This window comes from Anomaloglossus baeobatrachus, chromosome 1, assembly GCF_048569485.1.
Source record: "Anomaloglossus baeobatrachus isolate aAnoBae1 chromosome 1, aAnoBae1.hap1, whole genome shotgun sequence".
In the NCBI taxonomy this organism is placed as follows: Eukaryota; Metazoa; Chordata; class Amphibia; order Anura; family Aromobatidae; genus Anomaloglossus; species Anomaloglossus baeobatrachus.
The window spans coordinates 355762368-355776565 of NC_134353.1; positions in this window are offsets into that span (position 1 = coordinate 355762368).

The window sequence follows — 14198 nt, forward strand, 5'->3', positions numbered from 1 at the left end:
ACACCAGGTGGGGCGGAGCCAAGCGGTTGGCCCGACCCACCGAGAAGTTCAGAGGCCTGGAGGCGGGAAAAGTGACAGTTCAGTGTTGGAGTTTGAGGAGAGAGGAGTGAGCACTTGGGTGTCTGGGTTTGTGGCCCAGGCACTGACAGCAAGGTTGGCAGACAGTGGTGGGCGTCTGCAGGAGTGGTGGAGCAACGCGGAACCGTAGGACAGGGGACGGGCAACGGCCCGCCGGTACCGACCGGGGAGCGAAGTGAAGCCAGCACACCTAGGCAGGGCCATTGGACACCGACCAGGCTTGGAGCCACCGACAATAGTCAGATCCGAATGTGACTGGAACCACAGGGGTTTCACAGCAGCAGGCAACAGCCCACACCGTGAGGGTATACAGCTACCGCCTAAGGCTAGAGACCCAAGGGCCAGCGCCTGCGGGCAAACGGGCTCATTCGGTACCCATACACCGGGGAGCGGACTACCGTTGGGAATCCATAGTAGTCAGAAGGAGAACATCAAGGTGCAGGGAAAGACAGCCGCCATCACCTGTCCGGGGAGAGACACTGCAGCCGGCTGCGGGACCCGTCCATCCAGCCGTTTGGTTTACCGAGGACTTTATACCTTTCTTGCTGAGTGAGTACACCCGTGCCATCCGGCACCGCACCGCACCTCGCCAACCCTGCCTCCCCGTCACAACATCATCGGGCCCCGGGACCACCGACCCCTACCCACGGAGGGGGAAAACAACATCCCAGCTGCTCCTTACCATCGCTCCCGGGATCCCCGTCATCAGCAGCGGTGGTGCCTATCTTCACCACGACCCGTGGGTGGCGTCACGGACTAAATCCCCCAAACCAACCACCCCTTTCACTCACGGGCGAGGAGCGCCGCTCGAGTCCCCGGATCCGGCCCACCGCTCGAGCCACCGAGCAGCCATTGCAGCAGCGCCGGACCCGAGCGTTAGCGAGAGCGTAGCAGTGACGGCGTCCTCCCTGCCCATGACACCGGTGTAACGAGGGCAGGGGGCGCCTCAGGGGGTGTAGTCGGGTCCCCTCGCCTTGTGGGCCGCAGGCTGAACCCCGGCCCGGCCGTTACTTGCAAAACAGGTGTGTTGTTGGGGCAGAGTGTGGATGCATGGGGCCCATTCATGACAGCGTTCTTTCTGTGCTCTCCAGCTCCTTCTTCACTTTCAGGAAAGAGACGATTGCAGGCAGCGGGTAAACCAAACACTGTTTTATTAAACAAAGCTTCCATCTTTCTGTTTGCAGCAGGCTTACTTTAGTATGTTACAAGTTACAAGTCCTTTTCTACGAAAACGGTTTCCTTTTTCTCTACGGGCACTTTCCTTTGCCTGCAGGGGCCAATTGTTATCCCCCTAGCAGTGGTACTCCTATCCCGATTTTAGTCCAGCCCTTTCCCAGGGATTTGTATTGAACTAGGGGACGGCTCCAGTACTCACTACCGGCTCCGGATTAGCTCCAACTTCTTTGCTCCACTGCCACAGCACCCACTCCTGCACTCTGCCCCGGCACTTCTCCTCAGCTCACTCTCCTGTTACATCTCACAGCACACTGCCCTGCATTCAGAGCCCAACCCCCCTTCTCTTCCCTCCTAGGCTGCCCTGCCCCTTCCTTCCCTGTCACTGTTACCAGGGGAACCACTCACTACACTGGCACCTAGGGGGGGAGAACCGTACATAACATACAACATTGTACAATGTGCCACCATACTCCTGTGGCGTCTTCAGGGGGGGAAAAACGTCTTCTCCACACTAGGGGTCCATCCACCCCTTACATTCCTCCCCTCTTTAACCTCAGCCTCCTGGCGAGGTTCCGCACCTGCAAGACAACGCATATGGAAAACACACACACGTTTCTTCAGCAGTATTCTTTTTCTTTCTTATCAATAAAAAAAAAAAAACATTTTAAAACTAACGTATCAAAGCACACCAGATTGGCACACAAGTCCGGTGCCCGGAGTCCCTCCAGGGGAGCTCCCGGTCTTGGCTGATCTTCTGCCCGGAGGCTCTCCTCAAGCGCTCCCGGTCTTAGATGAGCCGCGACCAACAGAAACAAAAGGGTTCTTTACTTAACAGTCGTGGGAGAAGTCCATGCATAGTCCCTGCATTCTTCTATTCCCGGGTTCAGTTCTTTTAACGTAGCTTTAACCATAAACACTCACCGGCTTCCAACAGTACCGGCTTTCGACAACAAACAGATCTTTTTCTTCCGGATGATTAACCCTCACGCTGGGTGGTATGCACGCAGCCATTCAGTCCGCTGGGCCCTCACATGGTCGGAGAGGGATTGTCCAGGTAAGCAGGGTAGCCTGTGGAACGGCTCATAACATGGCTGTGGCTCCGGTACTTCTTTCTCCGATTCGGCCCAAACTCCGCCCCCGGCTTCACTCACCGGGTCCATGCTGTGCTGGCGATGCCTTCTGTTTCTTGCAGCGCCGCCCACATCTCCGGACCTCTGCAGCTTCTTGGGGCCGGTACCTCCCCTCTTTGGGCGGTACACTCCGCTCACTCTGGGCTTCTTCCTCCGCCCAGGCCAGCCCAGCACTTTTTGTTTGGCGCCAAATTTTCGCGCCTTAAGTAAACCCATGAAGACGGCCGCCATCTTGCCGCCATTTTGTGGCCCGTACAGCACATCAGGCACCACTTGGTCATGTTCACAGTTTCTGGTCAGGGTCTCTCGCATGCGAGCCCGATCCTGCCGACTACGCCAAAATGTACCGAGGGCAGGGGGCGCCTCAGGGGGTGTAGTCGGGTCCCCTCGCCTTGTGGGCCGCAGGCTGAACCCCGACCCGGCCGTTACTTGCAAAATAGGTGTGTTGTTGGGGCAGAGTGTGGATGCATGGGGCCCATTTATGACAGCGTTCTTTCTGTGCTCTCCAGCTCCTTCTTCACTTTCAGGAAAGAGACAATTGCAGGCAGCGGGTAAACCAAACACTGTTTTATTAAACAAAGCTTCCATCTTTCTGTTTGCAGCAGGCTTACTTTAGTACGTTACAAGTTACAAGTCCTTTTCTACGAAAACGGTTTCCTTTTTCTCTACGGGCACTTTCCTTTGCCTGCAGGGGCCAATTGTTATCCCCCTAGCAGTGGTACTCCTATCCCGATTTTAGTCCAGCCCTTTCCCAGGGATTTGTATTGAACTAGGGGACGGCTCCAGTACTCACTACCGGCTCCGGATTAGCTCCAACTTCTTCGCTCCACTGCCACAGCACCCACTCCTGCACTCTGCCCCGGCACTTCTCCTCAGCTCACTCTCCTGTTACATCTCACAGCACACTGCCCTGCATTCAGAGCCCAACCCCCCTTCTCTTCCCTCCTAGGCTGCCCTGCCCCTTCCTTCCCTGTCACTGTTACCAGGGGAACCACTCACTACACTGGCACCTAGGGGGGGAGAACCGTACATAACACACAACATTGTAAAATGTGCCACCATACTCCTGTGGCGTCTTCATGGGGGGAAAAACGTCTTCTCCACACTAGGGGTCCGTCCACCCCTTACACCGGCATCCCGCTTTATGCGCTTGGTCCTGGAAAAGCTGGGTAGCAGCTCTCAAACAGCGACCATTCTCATTGCTCTGTATAACTGTTCTGAGGTCTCACTTCCTGTTGCTAACCTAATCCCTCCTCAGGTCAGTATGTCCACAGAGGCTCCCTTCAACACAGATTATGAGCTCTCCCTACTGGTCTGGAGGAGGAAGTGGTGTTGCATGTTAGTGTAGCCGGAGGAGATTTCCCCACTGCTTTCAAGCATGGCATTGCCCCCAGTGATGAGAACTATGCCACTGTGGCTCCCAGAACCACTGGGGTGCCACACTATCATTGTGCTCTAACTATCGTAGGGACAGGACACTACTCAAGTGATGGACAGTGCTAGGCTACTCCTCTCTCAGCATACTCAGAAAGTAGGCTCTGTGGGAGTACTCTACAAACAGGTTCTGTGAGGGTACTCTGAAAAAAGGCTCTCTGCTAGTACTATGAGAAAAAGACTCTGGGGGGTACTCTGAAAACAGGCTCTGTGGGTGTACTTTGAAAAAAAACCCACTCTGTGGTGGTACTCTGATAAAAGGCTTTGTGAGTGTTTTCTGCACCAGACTTTGTGGGGGCACTATGCACCAACCATGTGGGGGTACTCTGAAAACAGGCTCTGTGGGGGTACTCTGAAAGAGGCTGTGGGGCTACTCTGAAAAAAGTCTCCGTGAAGATACTCTGAACTAGGCTCTGTGGGGTACTCTAAAAGCAGGCTCTGTGGGTGTACCCTGAAAACAAGCTCTGTAGGGATACTCTGCCTAGGCTCTGTGCTTGATGAAGAGACTTCAGTAGTCTCGAAAGCTTGCTATTTATTACTATCTTTTCAGTTAGCCATTAAAATGCATCATCCACTGAGGACTCTCAAATATTAAGGGGCTTGCTAACATGCTATTCAATGCTCATTGCCTAGTGTCATCAACGGCAGTGACGTGCATACCTGTATCCGTTGCACTGCCTTAGAACATCGGGCATAGGGTAAGTGCACATGATTAGAAGTCCCCGGACTTTTGGTCATGCACACCACACCAGTTTGAAGGCAGGACGCATATGTGGCGCCCCTGACCAGGTCAGGCACCACTGAGTACTGCAGCCATGCTGGGACAGTACTTCTAGGTAATCCTAAAGGCCAGAATGAGGTGTGTACGCACAGACACATAGCAACCAGGTCTCCCACACCTTTAGAGGGGACCCTTGGGTAGCCTCTGGAGAGGACTAGCTTTCAAATCTTTTCAAGAGGAGGAGCGGAGGGGCTGGGAGCTAAAGTGCAGAGGTTGTCAGGGAAACGAGGAGAGCCAGTCTGGTAGTGGAGCGCGGCAGTTGCTAGGCAGAGACGCGCGCTCACACTAGTCAGACCCTGCGCGGTGTAGTGACAGTTGACGGGGGAGAACGGTCACCGAGGAGTCAGAGTAAAGAGGGCTCCTGGTGACTAGGCATGCACGGGGACAGGTCCCTAGAGCTGACTCCAGTTTAACTATCTGCTAAACCTGCCGGTGAAGGGAACTACAAGTACCTCACCAACCTTACAGAGTCCGAGCCTCAGCAGCAATGCTGGGACCCATAAGGGAACAGAGTTTGAAGCTGTTTCACCTGGTCCACACTGCCGGCAAACGGTCCAAAAAGGGGAGAAAAGGCAGTTGCGACTCCCTGGATAGACCCCACGGTACGTCAAGTCAGGGGTTATCCGAACACAGAAATGCTAGGAAGGCGAGCCAACTAGTTACCCTCAAACTGGTCTGAAGGAGCCCTGGTTCAACCTGGTTTATCTCAGCATCGCCCAGGTCAGTTCACCACAACAACAACTGAAGTGAGTAAAAATCAGTTAAATGACTTCTGCACTCTGCCTGAGTTATTCTGGGACACATTGTTCTACACACCTGAGCCCCTGGGGCCTGCCTCACTCACAGGAGGCCACACCATCTGACTGCAGACCCCATCATCCCCAGACGCTCATAAAATCTGCAGTGGGGGTCATCCATATCCCAGACCACAAGCCGTGAGTGGCGTCACGACACATTTACAAAATCTGACATACCTGTTTGCCATATACAGAAGAAGACTCTGTGGCGTCCCTGAAGCTGGAGCGACATCCCTGGGGCGACACATAAACACCCGGCTTCATAGTGCGCATGACCGGAAGTGCCGGGGACTTCTGATAATGCACACAGAGAGGAAAACCAGTGGCAGCAGAGGTGAGCGCAACCATGCCTATGACGCTGCGCATTCATTAGCATGTCAGCACGCTAATTGGGCCGACTAGCCAAGGGAAGTAACACCCTTGAGACTAGTTGCTGGCCTCATTAGCAGATCATAAAAGATCTTTAGAAATACTTTTTCTAAAGATCCCTTTATCTATGCTAATATAGGCTGGACTGCTAGGCAGGGATTAGGAATATGCACCCAGAACTGCTCGTAGTTCTGGGTGCATACAAGACCTGACAGGTTCCCTTTAAGTTAATTTGCACATTGGATAAGCAAAACAATAGAGAAACATTGTGAGGAACATATAAAGCATGGTTCAGATTGCGTCTACCACTACCTTCTGTAACTTCGTCAGGACATACATCCGAACCCCTGCAAAATGAGATTTGGGTGTACGTGCAATAGAATGATTGACTATAATGGTATACACAAAGTCACTTGTGGTCTGCATTAATTTTCGACTATAAACGCCTACTTGAGGCTGCCCGCCTCCACTAGGTGCAAACATCATCGCCGAGGCTAGAGACTGGCTGTATTAATGTACAAGACGACATCACTGATAGAAATTAAAAAAGACGTACATTGCGATTTAACGGGTGATTAATGTCTGTTTTTTATGTGATAGCATTTCCTCCTGGACAACACTATTAACTAGACATACCCCATCTCAAAATATATTGAGTTTTGCACAGTTAATCTTCACTTTTGTCTCTTCCTTTTTTAATATGTATCTCACAGTAGGTCTCTTTTTTCTTATATACAGTATGTGCATATAATAAGGTTTGGAGGTACCAAGGCAGAGCCATACCAAACCTCCACGTAGTGGTAACCCACCCCATAATGTCATAAAAGTAACAAAACGCCATATCTGCTGACTGCCTTAGCAGCAAAAGAACACACGTGAAGTCGCATTATTTTCAATTAGCATGACTAATTCCTGTAACTACTTAGATTACCCTTATATTTCACGGTATAATGTTATGATGAAATATAACAGAGTATATCCTTTATAAAATACATTTAAGACAAACTGAATTAAAAAAATAGATAGGATTATGCAAGGAGACAGCACTAATCTGAGAAACCTGATTTTGTGATTGACATGAACCGTTTAGCCACTTTAGCTCGCGAGGTAGTCAATATACTTACTGGAATTAGCTAGTGGAGATTAGAATATTGATATTACCGTTCTCTCCGATTTTCATGGTGCCCTTTGGTCACTCCCGCATTTCCTACACATAGATTGTTCTCCTTACACAGTGAAATAAAGTGTAAGCTAGTTGAGGAAATTATTATTTACCATCAATCAGTGAAGCTATCCTTATATTACCCCTACACTTAATATACTAGGAAATGGTAAGACGTAAAATGCACAAAACCAAAAAATGTACATTTTCAAAAGAGACCTGTGGGAATCGACATATTAACATCAGCATAATAACACTAAACAAACACTAAGCACATTCTTCACGACATAACAAAAGAGCTCGTGATCCCAAGCAGCAGCCACCACCAAACACTACTGCTTTTCTTTTCCAAATGCATATTTCCTTAAGTAGGAAAAGAGGATTTGCTTAATTACATAGCTCAGTCGCAGAGAGTGGGATATGGCTGCTGGAACATTGATGACTGTAATTATTGTAGCTGCAAAATGATCATAAAAAGACAATGTCTGTGTGGTTAAATGTGTTCACTCTGAACGTGCTACATTTTTTATTTGAGACATTGAATGCTGCAACTGATATAATTGGTGAATTACTACTACACGTTATGTAACTGTATGTCTAATCAGTCTACAAACACAGCATTGTTATTTCTTTAGACATTTTCATATGCAGTTTTCAATTTAAAGAACAACCAGATTAATAATGTAAATCACCTTATCATAAGAAGTACATAATGCCTCAAATACCTTATATATGTCCAATTTTTATAGACTTAAAGGGGTTGTATAAGGTTAGAAAAAATGTCTACATTGTTTAAGAAACTGTAGCACTCTTGTGCCTGACTGAGATCGGTACTGAAACTGCACTGCAATCATATTCACTTAAAAAAGACCTTTCACTAGTTTTAGCATGGAATAGTGGCTATAGAGCTATTTAAAACTAGTTTGTCTTTTTACATATCTTCAATGCAAAGATATTAGCTTGTAAATTATACAGCTGAAATGAAACGTTTACATACACTATCTAAAAAGACACTGCATGTTTTTCTCACAATTTGACATTAAATCAGAATAAAACTTTCCCATTTTAGGTCAATTAGGATTACCAAAATTATTTATATTTGCCAAATGTAAGAACAATGAGAGAGAATGTTTTTCTGCAAAGTTAAAAGTTTAAGCCTTTAACAATATGGGACAGGCCATATGATGATGTTATGTCTTTGGAAGCTTCTGATAGGTTTATTGGCAACATCTGAGTTAATTAGAGACACACCAGTGGATGTATTTTAATGCACACCTGAAACACACTGCTACTTTGTGTGGCATCATAGGAAACGCAAAATAAAACAGCCAAGATCTCAGGAAGAGAATTGTGGACTTCCACAAGTCTGGTTCATCCTTGGGAGCAATTTCCAGATATTTGAACGTGCCTCGTTCATTTGTACAAACAATTATACGCAAGTACAAACAAGATGGGAATGTCCAGCCATATTACCGCTTAGGAAGGAGATAGGTTCTTTGTACCAGAGATGAACATGCTTTGGTCAGACGTGTGCATATTAACCCAAGAACAAAAGCAAAAGACCTTGTGAAGATGCTGGTGGAAGCTGGTAAGATTGTGTCGTTACCCACAGTAAAACGAGTACAGGTATCAACATGGGCTGAAAGGCCACTCTGCCAGGAAGGAGCCATTATTCCAAAAGAAACATAATAAAGTCAGATTAATGTTTGCAAATGCACACAGGAATGAAGACCTTAATTTTCGGAGACACATGTCCTGTGGTCTGACAAAACTAAATTGACTGTTTGGTCATAATGACAATTGTTACATTTGGTGGAAAAAGGGAGAAGCTTTGAAGCCTAAGAACACCATCCCAACTGTGAAACATGGGAGTGGAAGTGTCATGTTGTGGTGTTGTTTTTCTGTAGGAGGGACTGGTGCACTTCACAAAATAGATGGCATCATGAGGAAAGAAGATTATGTAGCAATACTGAAGTAATATCTCAATACATCAGCCATGAACCTAACGCTTGGGCGGAACTGGGTCTTCCAAATGGTCAATGACCCGAAGCATACTGCTAAACTGGTTACAAAGTGGCTTAATATATATATAAAAAAACAACAGCAAAAAAGAGGATTTAAATCCTTCAAAAGCTAAGCAAATACTCACAGACAAATGGCAGAAGATGTAAACTGCCCAGGCCAAAAAAACTAATGCACTACCAAGATGCAGCAAGTCCTCCAATAAATGGAGACATCACAGGTGCAAAAGGAGCATACTATAGTCACTGTCCCTGCATGGAGCACATATATAGTACTGGCGTAGCCCGCTTGCATCTATTGGGATGGGCGTAACTAATAGGGTGCTTACCAGATACTGTGAACCTGCATCTGTGAACAGTGACCTATGCAAGCCACAAGTGTGCAATTTTACCATCAAGCTCCTTTTTCACCTGTGATGTCTCAAATTATTGGAGGACTTGCTGCATCCTGGTAGTGCATTAGTTTTTTTGGCCTGGGCAGTTTACATCTTCTGCCATTTATCTGAAAGTGGCTTAATGATAGCAAAGTCAATGTTTTGGAGTGGCCATCACAAACCCCTGATCTCAATCCTATTGAAAATTTAATCGGCAAAGCTGAAAAGGCCGGTGCAAGCAAGGTGACCTACAAATAGGGCTCAGTTACAATTCTGTCAGGATGAATGGGCCCAAATTCCTACAAACTATTAAGCTTGTGGAAGGATATCCAAAATGTTTGACTGAAGTCATACAGTTTAAGGGCAATGATATCAAATACTAATGAAATGTATGTAAACTTTTGACTTTAATAAGCCACAGATACCACATCTTAATATCCACCAGACAACATCATAACCATAGAAAACACTGAGTAACTCCACAAGGAAATTACTAAAATGCTACAATGTCATAAAACAACAAATTTTTATTAAACACTTTTCTTAAAAAATGACAATTTTTACTTTTGGCACAATAGGACAGTGTAAACCACAAGTGAGTCCCTCCTAACATGGGAGGGGTAGGTGCAGACGCAATCAGACCATCGGTACAGGTCAAATATTGTACAGAGTAACCATATACATTATATCTATGTGGCCTACCATGTGGTCCATGGAACCCCATGGACCAAACTCATATACCCCTAGAACGTTCCTGAAACACTCACATATGGCACAATCGCAAGTGCAGAAGTAAAATAACACGTGTTCGGCCAGTGTAAGTGTATTCAGGAAGATACCATACTACCAATTAGTGAATCAAAGGGTTAATTAATAGCTAGAGTTTATAGCATTCCTTTCAGTGGCAGAGTCTGCCACCAAAGCATGGATCAAACTGAGGCTGTGAGGGGGGAGCGGGGCCATCGCTGCTGCAAAGAATCAGAAAATATTTTGCCCAAATGGCATCACAGCAGCGATATCCAACCCCACCACTCGCCCACCAGTTCCATGACCAGCAAAGTCCAAACTGGATCCGGACCACAGAATCACATGGAGGCCAAAACAAGTATACAGACCTGGCCGATGGGCCGACAGCGCACCCGCCACCACCACGCCTCGACGCGTTTCACTGTTGCTTCTTCGAGAGGCAGGTGTGCTGTGGGGACATTTAGGGGTCTATTTATACCCCTGAATAATTAAGGAGCACAGGAGGAACATGTGTTTTCTGGCGCGGACACCACCATACAACGTGGATAAACAGGAAATGACCCGGCGCTAGTTCCGGTCATGGCGTGGAGCCGTCAGTCACGGGGGCCATGGCAACGCGATGCCACAGACACCGCGCATGCGCAGCCACACGCCACTCGACCGTACTGAAGTGCCGGGAATCCACTGCAGGGCTTTGCCGCGCTCCACATGAATAGCGCTCAGGTATCGTTTTAAGGCAGGGATATTAACAATAGTATATAATAGAACGTACCTCATAAATTATCGGGGGTGCCCCATATACAGATGGTTTTACAGAATAGTAGACCCAGAGAATATAAGGGTGGAGTGTGGGGGGAGTAGAACAGAGTTAAGAGAGAAGTGAGATAAGAGCTGCATATGCAAAGGTGTTTGTGATTACATAAATCTATTCTCCTCTCCTCTACAGCCTTCTCATGCATGCAATTAAAGTATAAGCCAGCAGTGAGATCAATGAGGAGAACAGGCCTGTGTGTCAATACCTGTCTCAAACAGAAAAAGCCAGTCTAACTGTCACACGGAGTTTTACACAAACTTCACTGACTGTCATGTCAGTGTTGGGTGCTGTTTAGAGATGAGCCACCCCCCTAGCGTTCGAGTTCGGTTCGTCGAACGGAGGCTCCGTTCGACGAACGTTCGACGAACCATTCGACGAACCATTCGAACCCCATTGAAAACAATGGGAGACAAACACATAAAAACACATTATACATGTACACATACAGTTAATAAACATTGCCATTACACTTACAGGTCCCCATGACGCGTCCTGCACTCTGTCTCCTGCCGCTTTTCCTTCCGATAATCACTGCATCCTCCCGGTAACTAGCACTGATGATAGGACCTTCCGTGACGTCAAAATAGCCATGTGACCAGTCACGTGTCTATTATCTTATTGGCTACAGACTGGTCACATGGCTAGACGTCATGCTAGGTCCTGTCAGTGCATCTCTCCAGTACGCGGTGCTCATTTGTGCATCTCCGTGTACCGGCGAGATGCTCTGGCACATGGTCGGCTTCCCCGTTCCTGCATGTCGGCGCTCTTTACAGAGTCAGCCCACATGCAAGGACTAGATGCCACAGCTGCTGAATAGCGGCACCGGAAATCACGTGATCGGCGCACAGTTGCTATGGTAGCCCGCCTGTCAGCGGTGACGTCACCGCTTACAGCCCGCAGCCTCTGCTCACTCACTGAGTGATTAGACTGCACGGGAGCAGCAGCGTCTTCCTCCCATGCAGTGCTGTCTGATGTAGCAGAGCTTCATGGGTTGATGGAGAAAGAAGACAGAAGAGCAGGATCGTGGAGGGATGAGAGGGAGTATTTAACATGGAGTCTTTAATGTGTCTGTGTATTTATTTCTATTAAAGTATTTTTTCTCTGTTTGGTGTCTTTTTTTTAACCCTTTATTGGCGATTCTTAATGGCCGGGTAAAACATGCCTGACATTAAGAATCTCTGGCTTAATACTAGCTAGTAAAACAAAACTAGTATTACCTCATTATTACCCAGTAAGCCACCCGGCTTCAGGGCTGCTGAAAGAGTTGGATACAGCGCCAGATGATGGCGCTTCTATGAAAGCACCATTTTCTGGGGCGACTGCGGACTGCAATTCGCAGCAGAGGGGCCAAGAAATCTCGGGCTAACCTGTGCTGCGGATTCCAATCCCCAGCTGCCTAGTTGTACCTGGTTGGACACAAAAATGGGGTGAAGCCCATGTCGTTTTTTTTTTGTTTCTTTTTTTAATTATGTCATGAAATTCATGAAATAATTAAAAAAAAGGGCTTCCCTATATTTTTAGCTCCAGCCGGGTACAAATAGGCAGCTGGGGGTTGGGGGCAGCCCGTACCTGCCTGCTGTACCTGACTAGCATACGAAAATATGGCGAACCGCACGTCATTTTTTTTTTTTTAGTTTTTTGTCAAAAAAAATAAAAAATGCTTCCCTTGATTTTCCATTGCCAGTGAAGGTAACACCAAGCAGTGGGAGTTAGCAGCCAGTAGCTGCTTGGATTACCCTTAGCTAGCAATACAAAAAATGCAGCGGGAACACACATATTTTATTTAAATAACTAAAAAAAAAAATGGGCTTCCCTGTATTTTGATTGCCTGACATCACAGTACTGTAAAAATAAATCATTAAAAAAAATGATCTAGCGCTCCACGGTGTTTTTGATTCTCAGCGCAGATAAAGCAGACAGCTACGGGTTGCCACCCCCATCTGCCTGGCGTTACCATGGCTGGCAATCAAAATAGAGGGAAGCCCATTAATTTTTTATATTTAAAAAAAAAAGTTAAAAAAAAATGACTTGGGGTCCCCCCATTTTTGATAACCAGCTAGGGTAAAGCAGACGGCTGTAGCCTGAAAACCACAGCTGGCAGATGTACCGTGGTTGGCGATCCAATGTGGAGGTCACCCAGGCTCTTTTTTATAATAATTTTATAAATAATAATAATTACAAAAAAAAAGTAGGGTCCCCGCTAAATTGGATCACCAGCCAAGGTAAAGCGGACGGCTGTGGTCTGGTATTCTCAGGGTGGGAAGGTCCATAGTTATTGGCCCTTCACAGCCTAAAAATAGCAGGCCGCAGGCGCCCCAGAAGTGGCGCATCCACTAGATGCGCCAATCCTGGCCCTTCACCCCAGCTCATCCCATGCCCTGGTGAGGTGGCAAATGGGGTAATAAATGGGGTTGATACTAGCTGTAAGGTCACCTGACATCAATCCCAGCAGTTTGTGATATCATGGCGTATATCAGATACCCGACATCACAAACTGTCAGTACTAACAAAAAAATAGACAAAAAAAAATGTATTTGAAAAAACACTCCCCAAAATATTCCCACTTTCAGCAATTTATTGTAAGGGAAAAAAAATAAGGGGTTCCCACGACGACTCTGGACCGTCTAGAATATAAGGGGACACGCTCAGGGAACGTATCCCCTATTTTCTAGGAGTGCAGACTCTCCATATGAGGAGTGTGGGTGCAATGAATCTGCACCCACTCTCCCCGGGTCCACAGCAGCAGAGTCCATGTCGTAACTGTTGCTACCAAAGCTGCAATGCCCTGCTCATGAGGTAAGGACATGCTTAATCAGGAGAACTATTCTACATTTCCAAATATTGGTATTTGCTAATATTATTACTATTCCACCTACTATATATTGGGGATAGGATCTTGGAGATGGAATACCCCTTTAAGTCCAGTCATCCAGCTGAATGAATACTAAACAACAGAGCTCGCTATTTAGACATGTTTTCTTGTGGCATAAAACGGACTGTCATGTTTGGTAGTCGTTCAGCGGGGCAACTATAAAATCAAATACCTCCATTTGGAAATGTAGTATAGCTCTCCTGATCAACTATGTTCCTTACCTCATGAGCAGGGTATTGCAGTAGCTTACAGATGCATGGTTACCGCCACTCACTGTGTCTGAACACAGGAAGCTGAGCTGACAGCCGCTCTGTGCATGCGGCAGCGTCTATAGTGAAGGAGGGGGCCGCAGGGGATCAACGCTGCACAGGTACCGTGGGACACCGGGGAACACCAGTGGGGTTATGGGGCGTGACCTGGCAGGGCCTGGGGAGGAGTTTTCT